The sequence below is a fragment of the Otolemur garnettii genome, unplaced genomic scaffold, assembly GCF_000181295.1.
Source record: "Otolemur garnettii isolate 467f Iridium unplaced genomic scaffold, OtoGar3 scaffold00152, whole genome shotgun sequence".
NCBI lineage: Eukaryota > Metazoa > Chordata > Mammalia > Primates > Galagidae > Otolemur > Otolemur garnettii.
The window spans coordinates 3772307-3790863 of record NW_003852547.1 but is presented as its reverse complement, the minus strand read 5'-3'; the positions used below and the strand labels follow the sequence as shown (position 1 = coordinate 3790863).

The following is an 18557-nucleotide window of genomic DNA, read 5'->3' as shown; positions in this document are numbered from 1 at the left end:
CCGGGCTGGGGATTCGAACCCACCACCTTGGGTGTACGTGGCTGGCACCTTAGCCGGTTGAGCTATAGGCGCCGAGCCAAGAGAATTTCTTGAACCCAAGAGTTTGAGGTTGCTGTGAGCTAGGATGCCATAGCACTCTACCAAAGGTGACAAAGCAAAACTGTCTCAAACAACAACAAAATTAAATTAAAAAAAAAAAAAAGTTTTTGTGGGAAAGAGAAGCCCTTAAGCCAGGCCAACACAGAGGTGGTGCTCCATAAACAGAGCATTCCACTGTTGAGGTTTTTAAGATCTACTTCCCCAAGAAGTCCTTCTGCCTCCTGTCCTTTTTCCAAGTAGCTTCACTAGGGACTTAGTAGACTTACTACTTCACTACAGCCAGTCAGGTGCTACTCTATGTCTGGTCTCCAAATCTGGGATGTTAACTTTCACAGGTAGGGCCCTGGCTTGGCTGTGGCTAAGATTCCCCTCAGGGGGCCATACCCTCCATAGAAGACAGCCAAATTCTTGTTAATGGGATGACTAGTCCCCATTATCAGGACTCAATCTTCCTAGATTGACCTATGCAGATCTTAGATATTTGTACAGGTAGCAGCCTATAACACAGAGAAACAAAGACTATTTCACAAAGGGTTGGTTCCCTGGTTTTAGTGAAATGAACAGGAAAAAGGCTGAGATCAGAGAAACTGAGCCCACCTCTCAGGGCAGGGGCAGGGGCAGGGGCAAATTACTTCACTTCCATGTCTTCAGCTGAAAAAAGGAATCAGCAGCAGCAGTGTCTGCAGGGTACCCACATTCTCATGCCCTTGGAGAGGGAGTATTTGCTGGGTAATGAACTCCACCAATAAGGAAATGCAGGGTGTGTTTGTGTGTTTGAGAAAGATTGAGACAGTCAGACACACAGCAAGGGCCAACGGAGCGCCCTAGGGCAGCTCTATTAAGGGCCGACAGGAGGGCCTAAAGCTAAGAGTGAGTACTGCTCTTCTGGGTACTCTTACAGGACAGCCTACTGTCCCTTTGCACCTTCCTGCTTGTGGTGCTGGGGCAAATAAAGTCCCCTTGTCTTTTAAAAAAATTTTATTTTTATTTATCTTTTATTGAGACAGAGCCTTACTTTGTCACCCTCTGTAGCAGGGGTCCTCAAACTTTTTAAACAGGAGGCTAGTTCACAGTCCCTCAGACTGTTGGGAGGGCCAGACTATGGGCCCTGGGACAAGTCAGCTGCTAAGCAGGACAGGCAGTGGTGGCAAAAACACCTGGGAGGATGGATAAATGTCCTAGGTGGGCTGCATATGGCCCACAGTCCATAGTTTGAGGATGCCTGCTCTGTAGAGTGCTGTAGCATCAAAGCTTATAGCAACTCCAAACTCTTGGGCCCAAATGATTCTCTTGCCTCGCCTCCCAAGTAGCTGGGACTATAGGCACCCAGCACAATACCTGGCTCTTTTTTTGGTTACAGTTGTCGTCATTGTTCAGCAGGCCCAGGCCAGGCTCAAACCTGCCAGCCTTGGTGTATGTGGCTGGTGCCCTACCACTCACTGAGCTATGGGTGCCAAGCCAAGACCCCTTGCCTTTCAACTTGCTCAGGGCAGAGTAGCCTGTCTGCCCAAGTTACCCACTGCAGAGAGGGCAAGAGTTGCCAGGCCAGCCAGGCAAAGCAGGCCTGTTGGTTGGAACTGTCTTGGAGACTTGGGCTGCCACCCAGACTATTTCTGTCTTGGATGGGAGGGCAGGATTACTTTGTGAAATAAGCTCTACTTCTCTTTGGCTGCTGGGCTCTCCAGGCAACTTGCCAGGGCATACTGTTCTGATCAGGGCAATGGGGCCTGAGGAAATCCGCTAGTAATGTCAAGTCACAAGCTAAATGAACTCTGCTTATCTGGAACAGGCAAGGGTTGGTGAGCTGACTGCGGCCTTTATGGCAATGGGGAATTTTTGGAATGCAAGTGACTTATGGTTAAGTTACAAGCAGAAAAATGGGAAGGTGGTGAAGAATGAGCCCATGGGAGGTAGTATAAAAAAAAAAAGGTAGAGAAAGCTTTGTTTTAAAAATTCTTGGATTATGGGAAAACATTTTATTAATAAATCAACAGGGGTAGGGAGAGATTAAGTAACATAGAACCCCCATAAAAATCACAGCATATGAAACCATATACCTCGTATTTTAGCACTTTATCATCATCCAGAGCAGTGCAAATGTGGCAATTATGTACACAAAGCCTGTTGTGTGTTCAAGCTGTAACTGTACCTATTAAACTGTTTGGTGATAGACGGGACTGTCTGTATGGAAATTAGCTGCTCTCTCTGAAGGATGGAATTACAGTGCTTAAGGCTAGTCTCTAACAGCAGGGAATTCAGTAGTTCTAGTCCTGCCACCCCTGCCTCATGATAGCTCCAAGAGTGGCTATGATGAACATGGGTTTGTGAAATATGGATACTTTCTGGCTCGGCACCTATAGCTCAACCGGCCAGGGCGCCAGCCACGTACACCTAAGGTGGCGGGTTCGAATCCCCAGCCTGGACCCGCCAAACAACGACGGCTGCAACCAAAAAAATAGCCGGGCGTTGTGGCGGGCGCCTGTGGTCCCAGCTACTTGGGAGGTGGAGGCATGAGACTTGCTTTAGCCCAGGAGTTGGAGGTTGCTGTGAGCTGTAATGCCACGGCACTCCACCCAGGGGGATAGCTTGAGGCTCTGTCTCAAAAAAAAAAAAAGAAAAAAAGAAAAAAAAAGAAAAAAAAAGAAATATGGATACTACCAGAAATACTACCAGAATACTATACTACTACCAGAAATGTAGGTAGTTTCCCAAGCTGGAAAGAATTTGGTGCAATTCTCAATCTGTTCAATATGATGCTAATTCACAGGTCCATGATCCTACAGCGCAGAAGACGGGGCTGGAGTGGAGCTCTTTCTATTCTGATGGGCTGTAAGCATGGGCCCAAAGGACTCTGAGGTTTCTGTTTCTTCTTATAAAAAGGAATCAATGCTACCTTGAGATTAATACTGACCTCCAGTGCATGGGAGATTAACTAATGAGCTGTACAGAGTGCACAGTGAAGAAAAAGCCCACATGAACACGGGGATCTCAGTACGCTGGCGAGAGGCATGGTGACCCCCGAGCACCTGGCCCAAGACTGGCTGTTTCTGGTGCTCCTTCCAGCCTTAGAGTGGCAGTCTCTTTATCTGAGTACCCTCTGGAGGGCGGAGGAATTCTGTCAGCAAGGTTTTACATTTAGGAACTCAGGAGGGAGGAGAGAGGGCAGTGTGGTATAATAGGTAATACATATTTGGTCTTTGTCCCTGGTTCTTGGCAGTCAGTTTTAAAACTCTTGGAATTTCCTGAGTGACAGTAGTGTCTTTTGGTACTCACACAAGCCCCTTTCAACCTTAACCTGAGTTTAGGATCACAGGGTGACTCTTATGAGCCCCTACAAAGCTTCAAGATGGGGGCTGGTCACCAGTAATACCAAGTCTTGATTAGAATGTTAGAACTGCTGGCCCCACCCTCAATCTCTGGAGTTAGAGGTTAGTCAGTAGTGGCCAATGATTTAATCAATCATGTCTACAGCAAACTGCACAGAAACCCGAAAGACAGGATCTGGAGCATCCAGGTCAAAAAATACATAGAGGCGCTATGAGGGTGGTAGATCCAGTAAGGGCACAGAAGCTCCTTGCCCTACACATCTGTTCCACTTCGTTTTTCCTGAGTTGTATTCTTTATAAGTAGTAGACATAGGTGAAAAGTGTTTTCTTGAGTTCTGTGTGTCATAATAGCACATTATTGAACCTGGGGAGAGGTGGAGTGGTTACCCCTGACTTCTACTGAATCACCCAAGATACGCAACTGGCATCTGAAGTAAGGGCAGTCTCATGTGACTGGGTCTTACACTTGTGGAGTCTGATGCTGACTCTAGGAGTCGGTTTCAGAACTGAAGCGAACTGTTAGTACTCAGTGGTATTGGAAAAGACACACATTGGGTGTCAGGAGGAAAAAAATCTTTCAGGTGGCTAAAAAGGTTTTTGCTATGGATCTTTTGTTCAAGGCAGCAGAGTCCAGTACTACCTGGCTTGATTCCATTTCTCCACAAGCTGCCTGGGCCCTACTAGATGTGTCTTCCTTTTATGGGCTTCAAATGATCCCAGTGAAGGGAGGCCATGTGGCTAGGAGGGCAAAGGCTCTGGGTTCGAATCTCAGCCCCTATTTTTAACTTCCTGAATCCTATTAAACTTGTCAGAAAATTGGAAATCTACATCTATTTCATATGGTTGCTATGAGGATTATTGAATGAGACACATGGAAACACCTAGCATAGGGCCTGACAATGTGAAGTCCAACCTGGCACTTGGTACACATTATCTCTTTTAATGCACACAACTACTCTGCAGGGACCTATTTGTGTTTTCGCTTTACAACGAAAGAAATTCAGACTCAGAAAAGTGAAAAACTTTGCTTAGGGCCACACGTGTCACACTGCCTACATACATTGCTTTGGCACCTCTCACAAAAAGTTCCATGCTACATGCTAGGTTAAAGTGCTTTTCCCAATTAGATTAAGCAAACTGGGAATACACCAACAGCTGTAAGAAATCAGCTTAGGTAACAGTTGCCCTTTTGTCCTCTGTCTCCCATCAGGCAACATTGTAATTTGCTCTCAGTTAGCTATAAAGCTGACAATATATGAATATTATTTATTTCAAACACATTTTCCATTTCCCATTTACTAGTTGAGGTTTCTTAGAGGTGGGCAGTTCCAGGAAAAACAGGGTCGGTATTTTCTGGAAAACTGGCACCACACACCAAATCCTTCCCTAACATTTATTCCCCATCATCACGTAAAAACACAAATGAGAAAGACATGTGTGAAGCCACCTCTCTGTGGGGAAGGATAAAACTGAGGGAGTCATCATACTCTGACACCCCCAGACGATTGTCTATTTTCAATCTGTAATGTGGAAGTAAGATACGAGAAATAAAGCCAGCGTCTAGCACATTACCACACTGAAACAATTTTGTTAGTTGCTATTATCAGTTTGTCATGTGAGTACAAGACAATGGCTCTCCATTTGAAAAGGATCCAATGGCAAGGGTTACGCACAGTATAGCTGGAACTACAGGTAATCTCTGGGATACAAAGGAGATAGGTTCTGTAGGGTTGTCTTAAATTGAATCTGTATGTAAGCTGGAGCGGGGACATTTATCTATTACCTCTAATAGCCTCCATTCATAAATGTGAGCTGACCATTAGTTGGGTATTTGTAACTCAGGGACTTACTGTAATAGCCCGTTTGTAAGTGTGAGCTGTACGTAAGTTGGATGTTTATGACTCAGGGACTGCCTATATAACCAATTTGGGACCCATGGAATCACTGGGAGGCTGTAAGATCTCCTATCTTGAAGAGCTGTGAAAACTATGTGATCTAGGTGCAATTATTTCAATCCTACTCATCCTTTAAGTCCCAACAACTCTATCCCCCTCACTGATCTCCTTTTGTAAGCTCAAAGTGGCTTAGGGCTAAACCTTTACCTTTGTTGGATCATAAATTCCTTGAGGATAAGGATGTGTTATCGTCCTTGCTTGCTCTGGGTCATATGGTAGGTATCCCACAAATATTTTGGATGGATAGTAAGTGGTCTTTGACCTGACGGGAGGTGGAGATGCTTTTTGCTTTTACAACCTAATGAAGATTCTGCTCTATCTACAATGTATGCCTATGCATGGCACGCCTAGTCCACATGCATGCACAAAATTTCCGCAGTGATTTTCAGGGGTTCCATAACCTATCCATAGACTTTAGGTTAGGCACCCCAAAATATTCCTGCTTTCACAGTCCTTCAAGTTACAGATTGCAAGGGTTCAACAATATGCTTCCCCGTATATTACCTGATCTATCTTACATTCTAAAAATGGTGTGCCAGCAACTCTCTAGTACCTTCAAAAGTGAAACAAATTTGTATGCAATGATATTGCCAATGGAAATAGCGTAAGCTCTGGTAAGGAAAAAAATATTGACAGACTCAATCCAAGAAGAGACCTCAAAGTAATCAACTCCCAAGGATTTTTCCTGCATCTCACGTACTATTATTTGGTCAAATCTAACAAATTTAGTACATGGAAAGAATAAGCCACTAATTCCTTCAATAAATACCCAAGGGCCTACTATGGGTTAGGTGCTGTGCCAGGTGATAGAAGAGACAGTCCTTGCCCAAGTTCCTCAAAGTTTAGTAGGGGAAACAGATAAGCAAAGCGGCAGAGCCAATGCAGACTGGTAGCACTATGACAGGGGTGTGGAGTAAGTTCTCCCAATGGTGACACCTTACCTTGCCATGGGCAGGTGGGAAAGTGGGTATTCAGAGAAGCATTCCTGAGAAAACAGAGAGGACAGACAGAAAAATAAAGATGGAGATAAAGTTGGAAGCCAAATCCAGCCCAGAATACTTGTAGTAGACAGATCTAATACAGCATGAGGTAGACGTCCTTCAGAGGGCTAGGAGAGGAGAATGTACTGCTTCTATGAGACCAATGACACTCCACCAAGGGCAATTCACTTGCAGTTATTCATAAAACAACTGATCCAACTCTGTCTGTCTTTATACCTTTGAAGGAAGCAAGTCTTTTCTAATGGTCTGTTGCTGGTCACACTGGTGTGGATGCAGATGTTCAGGGAGAGTCACCAAGACTCTACAGCTATCTGCCCCCAGTCTAGCTGTTACCAAGAGCTGAACAATGCCTCAAGCAGTTCTAGACTGGAAGAGACAAGAGACAGTACCAGGTGATGAGGAATCTTTGGCAGAGCAGTTCTCTTCCCAAAGATCCACCATGGAAAAAAATTATTTTTTGAGTCAGAGACTTTATCACTCTTAGTAGAGTGCCGTAGCGTCATAGCTCATAGCAACCTCAAACTTTTAGGTTCAAAAGATCCTCTTGCCTCAGCCTTCTAAACTAGCTGAGACTATAGGCACCTGCCACAATGCCCGGCTATTTTTAGAGATGGGGTCTCACTCTTGGCTCTTGCTCAGACTGGTCTCCAATTCCTGAGTTCAAGGGATCTGCCCACCTTAGCCTCCAGAATGCTAGAATTACAGGTAGCAGCCATTGCCTTGAAACAATACAGGCCGACTCAGTGAAAAATATGAAGTACCAAAGCTGGAGTACATCTATCTTTTATTTATTATTACTATTATTACTTTACAACAGTTTTATTAAGATATAGTTTGCCTATTTTATAATTCACCTGCTTACTGGTTGGTGTTTTAGCACAGACAGAGTTCTGTCATTGTCACAATGGATTTATGAACATTTCATAAACCCGCCCCAAAACTCCACACCTATCAACAGCCACTCCAAATTCTCCTTCCATCCAGTCTCTGGCAGCCATCAATTTACTTTCTGTATATAGATTCCCCTATTCTAGACATTTTGTATAAATGGGATCATATAACATGTGGGATCATATAACTAGTGTGACTAGTTTATTTAGCATAATGTTTTCAAGCTTCATCTACCTTGTAACTTATCTCAGTACTGCCACCCCCCCCCACCCATCTACCTTGTAGCTTATCTCAGTACTGCCTCCTCCACCCCCACCCCTATATTGAGACAGTCTCATTCTATTGCGCAGGCTGGAGTGCAGTGGCTTGAGCTTAGCTTAAAGCAGCCTCCAGCTCCTGGGCTCAAGCAATCCTCCGTTTCAGCCTCCTGAGTAGCTGAGACTACAGAGACATGCCACTGTGCCCAGCTAATGCTTTTTATTTTAATTTTTTTGTAGAGATGGGGTCCAGATATGTTGCCCAGGCTGGTCTTGAAATTCTGGCCTCAGGCAATCGTCCATGCCTGGTCCTTTATTCCTTTTTATGGATGAGTATAGCATGAATATGCTTTATTTTGTTATCCATTCACAAGTTAGAGATTTGGGTTGTTATCACTTTTAGGCAATTATAAATAATGCAGTCTACATATTATTTTGTATTACCTTTTTTTTTTTTAAACAGAGTTTCACTTTGTCGTCCTTGCTAGCAGCATCATTGCTCATAGCTCACATCACAGCATCATAGCTCACAGCAACCTCAAACTTTTGGGCTCAAGCAATTCTCTTGCCTCAGCCTCCCAAGTAGTTGGGACTATAGGCACCCACCACAATGCCCAGCTATTTTTAGAGATGAGGTCTTGCTCTTGCTCAGGCTGGTCTTAAACCTGTGAGCTCAAGCAATCCACCTGCCTTGGCCTCCCAGAGTGCTAGGATTATAGGCATGAGCCACAGCACCTGGCCCTCCATATTATTTTGAATCATAAATTCTAAAGTGATTTATAGAGATTTTTCCAAACTCAGGAAAGGTGCTGCTAACTCCCAGCCTGGGGACACCAAGTTCCTCATTAGCCCTGCAGGCTGATTATCTCATTTTCTTCCCTACTGTTCTGCTGACCTGCAGCTTCTTCCTTCAAGTCCATTTATTTAGATATCCTACCTAAAAGCATCACACACTCCCCTAACTGTTAACAATATATATATCCTCTACTCCTCATGCTAAAAACACAGGATACTTGTTTCCACCCCAGATAGTGTAACCTTACTCAAGACCCTAGGAGTAAATGCATCCTTTCCCGTCTCCTTTTCTATGTACACAACTGCATGTTACCACTGCTGAATGGAGCTTTTGAGGGAAGAGGCCTTTTGAGTGTCTCTACACCATTCAGTCATTCATAACCATTTACTAGAGCCCTGTGTACTTGGTTTGGAGGAGACAATGATGAAGACTGGGTCCTTTTCCTCTAAGGAACTTAGGATCTATTGAGGAAGGAAGACAATTGGAGTCCAGGGTGATAAGTGCTCACAGAGGAATGCAAAGGGAGAAACAGATGTGGGCCCTGAGAGGGTAGGTTAGGGCTCCAGGAGGGACTCTTGGAATGAAACAGCAAGGAAAGTTGGTACAAGTGAGAAATATGAAAATGGCCAAAGGGCAGGACCACATCCTGTTGGTAAGTAAAGGCATAAAGCTTTATCCTGGAATGGAGAGCCACCAAAGAATTTTTAACTGGGGAAGGTGATGTGATTCCCTTTATTTTAGAAACACATTTGCAGCAGTGTGGATACAAGGCTGGAAGTACATGAGAACAGAAAGAGAAAGACTAATTACTATGATAGCAAACTAAGAAAAGAGCGAGAGACTAAATGCAGCAGCAGAGACCAGACTCAAGACACATTTAGGTGGTAAAAACATGACTGGTTGCATTAGGTTGATTGGTATGGGAAAGTAACAAAGAAGTGGTGCCCTCCCCAGTGAAGGGTCCACCAGCAGCAGGCCAGCAAACTGTCTCAGATGAAAACCTTCAAATCCTATCTTCCCAATGACATTAACAGCAAGGGTTGACAAGCTTTCTTAGGAGCGGTAAAATCCTTTTCCCAAATGAAATCTTAAACTGAACCTAAGGCTGAAGGATACAGGGCTTTGGTGGTCTAACCTTTCCCCTTCTCATGCAGAAATACTTCCTACAAATTCCAGGGAATTCTCTTCCCCTAAAAAGAATATGAAAACCCCAGGTCAATTCCAAATGCTGGAGGCTGACATTCAACTGCTTGGGTTGGTCTTGGACTTCTGACTTCAAGTGATCCTCATACCTAGGCCTCCCAGAATAGTAGGATTATAGTCACAGTGCCTGTCTCCTTTTAAATTTTTTTTTTTTTTGTAGAAATGGCCTCTCACTATGTTGTCCAGGCAGGTCTCCAACTCCTGGCCTCAGGCTATTCTCCCACTGTCTCAGCCTACCAAAGTGTAGGGATTATAGGAGTGTAGGTGTGAGCCACTATGCCCAGCAATAATTTAATCTCTGATAATAAGGTATGATATATGGTGGTATCTGTGAAACAGTATTACAGCACTACTGAAAGCAACTATGAAGGCCACGCACAGTGGCTCACAACTGTAATCCTAGCACTGTGGGAGGCCAAGGCAGGTGGATTGCCTGAAGTCACAGGTTGGTGACCAACCTGAGCCAAAGATCTCGTGTCTAAAAAATGGCTGGGTGTTGTGGTTGGCGCCTATAGTCCCAGCTACTCAGGAGACTGAGGCAAGGGAATTGCTTGGGCCCAAGAAGTTGAGGTTGCTATGAGCTATAATGCTATGACACTCTACCAAGGGTGACAAAGTAAGACTCTGTCTTAAAAAAACAAAAAAGAAAGCAAGAAAACAAGAAAGCAACTATACTGTGGGTGACACTATGGGGGATATAGAAGTAAACTGCATTGTTGTATCTATCCTTTTTAGAAGGTGCTATCTTAGGGAGACAAGGTAAAAGTGAGAAGTTAAATCACACTCAGAGAAAATGAAACTTAAGCCAAAAGGTATGAAATGCTGGCTACTAAACACAAAAGTCCATAGGACTTGAGGTCAACTCAAGTAAGGACAGTCAGTGAAAAGGCATGCTTTGAGCTTAATATCTGATAACAGATGGGATTTGCTGAGGCCTGAGTAGAGGAGCTGAAGGCAGAGGGAAGAAAAATAAAAATTAAGAAAGTGATGAGGATCGATCCATGAATGGATCAATAAATTGTGGTATATGTACACCATGGAATACTATGCAGCCATTAAGAAAGATGGAGATGGCTCGGCGCCTGTGGCTCAAGCGGCTAAGGCGCCAGCCACATACACCTAAGGTGGCGGGTTCGAATCCCCAGCCCGGGCCCACCAAACAACAATGATGGCTGCAACCAAAAAATGGCCGGGCGCTGTGGCGGGCGCCTGTAGTCCCAGCTACTTGGGAGGCGGAGGCAGGAGATTTGCTTGAGCCCAGGAGTTGGAGGTTGCTGTAAGCGTGATGCCATGGCACTCTACCCAGGGGGATAGCTTGAGGCTCCGTCTCAAAAAAAAAAAAAAAAGAAAGAAAGATGGAGACTTTACTTCCTTCATGTTTACATGGATGAAGCTGGAAAATATTCCTCTTAGCAAAGTATCCCAAGAATGGAAGAAAAAGTATTCAATGTACTCAGCCCTACCATGAAACTAATTTATAGCTTTCATAGGAAAGCTATAACCCAATTTTAGCCCAGGAACATGGGGAGAGGGGAGAAAGAGGGGAGGGGAGTGGGGAGGGCGATTGGTGGGATCACGCCTATGGTTCATCCTATAAGGGTACCTGTGAATCTCTCTAAATGCAGAATATAAATGTTATTAACACAATAAGAAAAAGACATGAAGGCTATGTTAACCAGTTAGATGAAAGTATTTCAAATTGTATAGAGAAATAGTACACTGTACCCCATGATAGTATTAATGTACGTGGTTATGATTTAATAAATAAAATAAAATATATAAAAAAGGCTTGGCGCCTGTAGTGCAGTGGTTATAATGCCAGCCATATACACCAACGGAGCTGCGTTTGAACCTGGCCCAGGCCAGCTGAACAACAATGACAACTGCAACAAAAAATCGCCAGGTATTGTAGCAGGAGCCTGTGGTTCTAGCTACTTGGGAGGCTGAGGCAAGAGAATCACTTGGGCCCAGGAGTTTCAGGTTGCTGTGAGCTGTGATGCCACAGTGCTCTACCTAGGGTGACATGGTGATATTCTGTCTCAAAAAAAAAAAAGAAAGTTATGAGGAGGCAGTAAGGGGCTCGGAGTGAGGTTCAGAATGGCAATTTTATACTGAAAGCATGCCTATCTATAGGGAATTCCACACAGATGTGCTGCCAGCACATGCAAATTTAACATCCTGTATCTTCTAACCAAAGGCAACAGTTTTTGACCACAGGAAATGCTCAAACATCGAACTACATTTGGACTCACAGGTTTCCAGGTAGAGCCTCCACAGAAAAGGAATCCTGGGTACTCAAAATCTCGAATGTCAATCAGACGCCATGCAAATGGTTCCTTGGAATTCACCACTCCATCACCCTCCCAAAGCAGGCCCATAAAGAATGAAATAGAAATGTTTTCTTTTTACTCTGAGCAAATTATTTTATTGAAAAAGATGCAACTATCTGAAATAGGAGCTAGTCTGAAAACAGTAAAGATTAGGATACAGTGAGAAGAGGGAGTGAAAGAACTCACATAAAGTGCATGAATGGAAAGCAGGCTGCAGTACCAGAGCACTGGATTTTCTCTCATCAGAAACTTTCCAGAGCTTGTCTATTGCCTGGATGTAAGGCCTCATGCTAGAATTTCTTCCCTCAACACAAAAGCTAGCATAAGCTAGAAAAAGCTAAAACACCATTTGACATATCAGCAGGCTTTCAGATGCTCCATTATTCTTCAAGGGCCTGAAGGTGAGAGACATTGTCACACATTAACAGCCTTTCCAAGTGCCAACAGCAAACCTAGCCCAATCTTGGCAAGGCAGGCCAAAGATTTGTCTTCTAGCATTAGGCTCTCAGAAAACCTCAGATGCGTAAGGGAAGAAACCCTTAGGAGATAAGACCCTTAACTCTTAGGATCTTATCTATAAAATAAAAAAGTTGGAATAGATGCTTTAAAATATCTTTTATTGACAGATAATAGGCTTGGCGCCCATCGCTCAGTGGTTTGGGTGCTGGCCACATACACCAGGGCTGTCGAGTTCAAACCTGGCCTGTACCTGCTAAACAACAACTAAAACAAAAAATAGCCAGGCATTGTGGCAGGCACCTGTGGTCCCACCTACTTGGGAGGCTGAGGCAAGAGAACTGCTTAAGGCCAGGAGTTTGAGATTGCTGTGAACTGTGACACCTAGGGCGACATAGTGAGACTCTGTCTCAAAAAAAAAAAAAAAAAAGAAAGAAAGAAAAAAGAAAGAAAGAAAGGAAAAAAGAAAGATAATACACATTCAGAAGTTTACAAAGAAGTGCCTGGGTGATGGATTTTCACACTCTGATCATATCCCTGTAAACAGTACCAACAGATCACAAACATTCCAGAGGTCCCCTCTTCTAACAGTCTCAACTCCCCTCACCCCCAATATCTACTATCTTGACTCTAACACTACTGGTAAGTTTCTCTTGTTTTTTCAACTTTACATAAACAGAATAATGCAGTATGCTTTCTTTGATTTTTGGCTTCTTTTGTTCAACATGTTCATGAAAGTCACTTGCAGTGTAGAGAGATGCACTAGATGATTTTAAGGCAGCTTCAAATTCTAACATTAAACATCTCTCTCTCTCACACACACACACAGAGCCAATGGAGGTGGTGTAGTGTAGAACATTTTGGCAATATCCTTCAAAATGAAAAATGCACATATCCTTCTTATCCATTTATTCCATTCTGATATATATATATCTTACAGATATATTTGCATATGCATGTATGTGTGTACATGTGTGTATTTATACCCAAAGATAGAGATGCAAAGTAGTAGTATTTGTAACAACAAAAGACTGAAAATAATATCCTTCAACAGGAGAGAGTAAGGAAATAAATAATGATATATCCAAATACTATGTAGCCAATTAAAAAAAAATTTACCGGCTCAGCGCCTGTGGCTCAAGTGGCTAAGGCGCCAGCCATGTACACCCAAGGTGGTGGGTTCGAATCTGGCCCGGGCCCACCGAACAACAATGACAGCTGCAACCAAAAAATAGCTGGACATTGTGGTGGGCGCCTGTGGTCCCAGCTACTTGGGAGGCTGAGGCAGGAGACTCGCTTGAGCCCAGGAGTGGGAGGTTGCTATGAGCTGAGATGCCACGGCACTCTACCCAGGGGTACAGCTTGAGGCTCCTGTCTCAAAAAAAAAAAAAAAAAATTACCTATACTTACCATTATGGGAAAGTGTCTGCAATGTACGTTTAGATAGAAAAAAAGACAATCACAGAACAGTACATTTAGTGTTGCTCCATTTATATAAAAGCAAGAGCCATGTGAAATATATGGTATATATACATATGCTTAGAACAGAAATCTCTGGAAGGGTAATAGCAGGTAAGAAAGTCACTTTATTTCTGACTTTCTACAACGCTATAATTTTTTGTAAAAGTAATACATGTTTACTGTTAAAATTACTTTTTATAGTCCAAGTGCAGTAAGTTCATGCTTGAGCTCACAAGTTTGAGACTAGCCTGACCCAAAGTGAGACTTCGTCTCTAAAAATAGCCGGGTGTTGTGGTGTGTGCCTGCAGCCAGCTACTTAGGAGGCTGAGACAAGAGAATTGCTTGAGCCTAAGAGTTTGAGGTTGCTGTGAGCTGTGATACCATGGCACTCTACTGAGGGCAACAAAGTGAGTCTCTGTCTTAAAAAAAAAATACTCTCCATGATGAAAGACCTAAGGAAGCCACAGGGATCTGGTAGGTCTATTACCTACAGGCTAACAGCTTCCTGTTTTAATGATTACATAAGTCTGCATTGGTTCCTGTAGTATAACATTGTGTGGTCAGGGAGAAGACATGTCTACTTTAGAATTTCTTAGCAGAGTGGTGTATAAATACACACAAGTAGATGGCTACTCAGGACAGATCTGACTGAAATGCTAATAAAATTACAGGAAGGCAGAAATAACCAGGGCTAATGGAGAGAAGGCTGAAGGGGCATAAGTATACTTCCCTTTCAGTAAACAAACCCTTCAACCATTCCCTCAACAAGATCAGGTTACCTTTAAACAATACAAAAGCAGCTGTTTCCATACCAAAGGTAGTGAGGAAGTTCTCAGAAGACAAATTATAAGGACAATTTAAAAGGAGTTTTTTTCAGAATGCCAGATTTATTTAACTTAAAAAACTATACTTAGTTTAAAAATGATAAAAATAAAAAGATCTTACCCCCTTTCCTCTACAGAATCACATAAAAGCAATTAAGAAAATTAGAAACAGAAATATCACATCTTTAACAAAACCAGAGACATCTGTGACCTTAAACCTCAACATGTAAGAACAGCCAAATGCTATAAAGGTCAAATAAGGGTGTGGGAAAGCGATGAAAGAGAAGGTCTGTTGTTACAAGTGTCAGACAAAGCATACAATTCCATTTCTCAAAAATAAATGCTTTACTATCAGGGTGCAAAACCAGCAATCTATTGTTTCAAACGGTGGGAACTGGTTCAGAAACTAATGACTGAGCCTTCCCCAGACCTAGTCTGGCATGAACAATCACATACACAGGTCAAATTTGCAGGAAGCAATCTATTAGTCAGGTAGGACAACAGTGACAGCCTGGAGCAGCTCTATAGCAGCCAATTCCAGATATTAAGGACAAGAAAGGCCAGCACCTCAGGAACACTTCTGCTAAGCTAGGCCTTTCCTCCCTGAGAGTTTTCTTTTCTTTTTTTTTTTTTTTGAGACAGAGCCTCAAGCTGTCCCCCTGGGTAGAGTGCTGTGGCATTACAGCTCACAGGAACCTCCAACTCCTGGGCTCAAGCGAGTCTCCTGCCTCCGCCTCCCAAGTAGCTGGGACCACAGGCGCCCGCCACAACGCCCGGCTATTTTTTGGTTGCAGCCGTCATTGTTGTTTTGGCAGGTCCAGGCTGGGGATTTGAACCCGCCACCTTAGGTGTACGTGGCTGCCGCCTTAGCCGGTTGAGCTATAGGCGCCGAGCCCTCCCTGAGAGTTTTCTACAAATTTTCTAAACTAGGAAGGAATCATCTCATTCAAAGAGGAATAATCATTTTATTCGTTATTTATTTTTTTGAGACAGAGTCTCACTCTGTTGCTCTGGTTAGAATGCTATAGTATTGTAGCTCACAAAACCCTTAAAACTCCTGGGCTCAAGGGATCCTCTTGCCTCAGCCTCCTGAAGAGCAGGGACTACAAACACCTGCCACAACACCTGGCTAGTTTTTCTATTTTTAGTAGAGATGAGGTCTCACTCTTGTTCAGGCTGGTCTCAAACTCCTGAGTTCAGGTGATCCACCCACTTTGGCCTCCCAAAGTGCTGGGACTACAGATGTGAACCACTGTGCCCCGCCAGGAATGATCATTTTAAGTGAATCCAGCACATACTTAACTGTGCACTTAAAAGTGATTAAGATGATAATATATTTTTTATCATCATTTTTTAAAAAAAGGAACCAGGAGCTCGGCACCTAGGGCTCAAGTGGCTAAGGCGCCAGCCACATACACCTAAGCTGGCGGGCTCAAATCCAGCCCAGGCCCGCCAAAAACAATGACAGCTGCAACCAAAAAATAGCCGGGCATTGTGGCGGGCACCTATGGTCCCAGCTACTTGGGAGGCTGAGGCAGAAAACTCACTTGAGTCCAGGAGTTGGAGGTTGCTGTGAGCTGTGATGCCACAGCGCTCTACCCGGGGGACATCTTGAGGCTCTGTCTCAAAAAAAAAAAAAAAAAAAAAAAAGGAACCAGGACAAGATCTCCAAGAGGACTACTAGAAAAAAAAAGGTGCGAGAAAACAGACCACAAATAACATTCATCAAAAAATGTCATGGGTGGCGCCAGCCACATACACTGAGATAGGGGGTTTGAACCCGGCCTGGGCCAGCTAAAACAACAGTAACAACTGCAAACAAAAATAAATAAATAAATAAAAATAGCTCGGCATTCTGGCGGGCGCCTGAGTCTCTGCTACTTGGGAGGCTGAGGCAAGAGAATCACCTAAGCCCAGGAGTTAGAGGTTGCTGTGAGCTTTGATGCCACAGTACTCTACCAAGGGTGATAAAGGGAGACTGTCTCAAAAACAGAAACAAAGCAATCACCTCTATAAAACAAAGTATATAAAGCAGAGATATAAATACTAAGAAATATATGAGACAACAGAAATAAATAAAACATTTGAAGAACAGAGCTCAGAGATGTGGAAGAGAAAAATATGTTTGGACAGTGCCAAAAACTCAGTAAGGGATATGTGAAATAGAAGTCAGGATAGTGAGCAAAATGAAATGAACATAAATAAATAGTCTAAAAGGAGTAGCAAGAAATAACAGATCTGGAAGATAAGCAGTTTTAGCTCTAACATGAAAGAGCTTAGAAGATGAGGAAGACATACATATATATCACTAATACACTGAAAGAAAAAAGCAACTTGAGAAAACTTCATAGAAATAAAGATGATTCAGATCTACAAATTAAAAGTATTCACTATAGGCTCAGCGCCTGTAGCACAATGGTTATTGCGCAAGAAACATACACCAAGGCTGGTGGGTTTGAACCTGGCCCGGGCCAGCTAAACAACAGTAACAACTGCAATAAAAAATAGCCAGGCATTGTGGTGGGCACCTGTAGTCCCAGCTACTTGGGAGGCTGAAGCAAGAGAATCACTTAAGCCCAACAGCTGGAAGTTGCTGTGAGCTATAACTCTACAGCACTCTACTGTAGAGGGCAAGAGAGTGAGATTCTGTCTCAAAAAATAAAAATAAATAAATAAAAAACATAAAATAAAAGTATTCACTATATGCCAGGAAAAACTAAGTTCAATTAACAAGACATATCCTACTAAACTTACTGAATTTAAAAAATACTCCTTGGGAGCATTCAGATAAAACACAGGCTGGCCTCAGATTTCTTCAATGTACAGTCCACCCTAGACAGGCATCCTCAAACTATGGCCCATGGGCCACATGTGGCCTGCCTAGGACATTTATCCAGCCCGCCGGGTGTTTTTGCCGCCGCTGCCTGTCCTGCTTAGCAATCGACTCATCTGGGGTCCGCAGTCCGGCCCTCCAATGGTCTGAGGGGCAGTGAACTGGCCCCCTGTTTAAAAAGTTTGAGGACCCCTGCCCTAGAAGATAAGAGAGCTATGCCTATGAAGTCCTCAAGGAAAGAAAGGTTAATCCATGAAAACTTCAATTTGGGTATGAAGACAATAAATATTTCCAAGCATTCTGAAGGGGGGAAATCCTTTATAGAGTTAACTTTACTTATGAATACTAATGCAAAAACTATCAGTAAATGGTACTCAGCAGCACATTTAAAAATAATATTTAAGGGCTCAGCGCCTGTAGCTCAGCAGCCACATATACCAGAGCTGGCAGGTTCAAATCCAGCCTGGGCCTGCCAAATAACAATGACAACTACAACCAAAAAATAGCTGGGCATTGTGGCGGGCACACAGCTACTTGGGAGGCTGAGGCAAGAGAACTGCTTAAGCCTAAGAGTTTAAGGTTGCTGAGAGCTGTGACGCCACAGCACACTACTGAGGGTGACATAGTGAGACTCTGTCTCAAGAAGAAAAAAGCTGGATGGATAAATAAGTCCTCACAAATGAAAATAGTGAATAAGAAAAGAATATCCACTATCACCAGCATTATTTAATATTGTCCTGGAACTAGTATTAACTAATATATTAATAATTATTTCAGAGGGAAAAAAAATCAGAGAATATAGAGAGAAGGAGATTAAATTACTAATTACAGATGTTATAAATTATCTACCCCAAAACTAAAGAAACTCTACATCTTGATTATGGCAATTATTATATAACTACATACATTTGTCAAAACTCATTCAGTGTATACTTAAAATTGGTGATTTTTATTGTATGTCAATTGTATCTTGATAAAAATGAACAGTTTAAAAAACTACAAAAAGCAATTAAAAAATTCAGTACAGTGTCTGGCTACAAAGTTAACATGCAGAAATCAAAAAGTCTTAATTTGTGTAAATATCTATTTATTAGTATCTTCCTAATATGTATCTTTTTTTTTTTT

The 18557-nt window shown here is 42.9% G+C and overlaps 1 protein-coding gene across 1 annotated transcript in view; it reads right to left on the bottom strand.

Moving 5' to 3' along the window:
* ARHGAP35 (Rho GTPase activating protein 35) overlaps nt 1-18557 on the bottom strand; it is a 134086-nt gene that overhangs the window by 25040 nt on the left and 90489 nt on the right. The window lies entirely within an intron of this gene.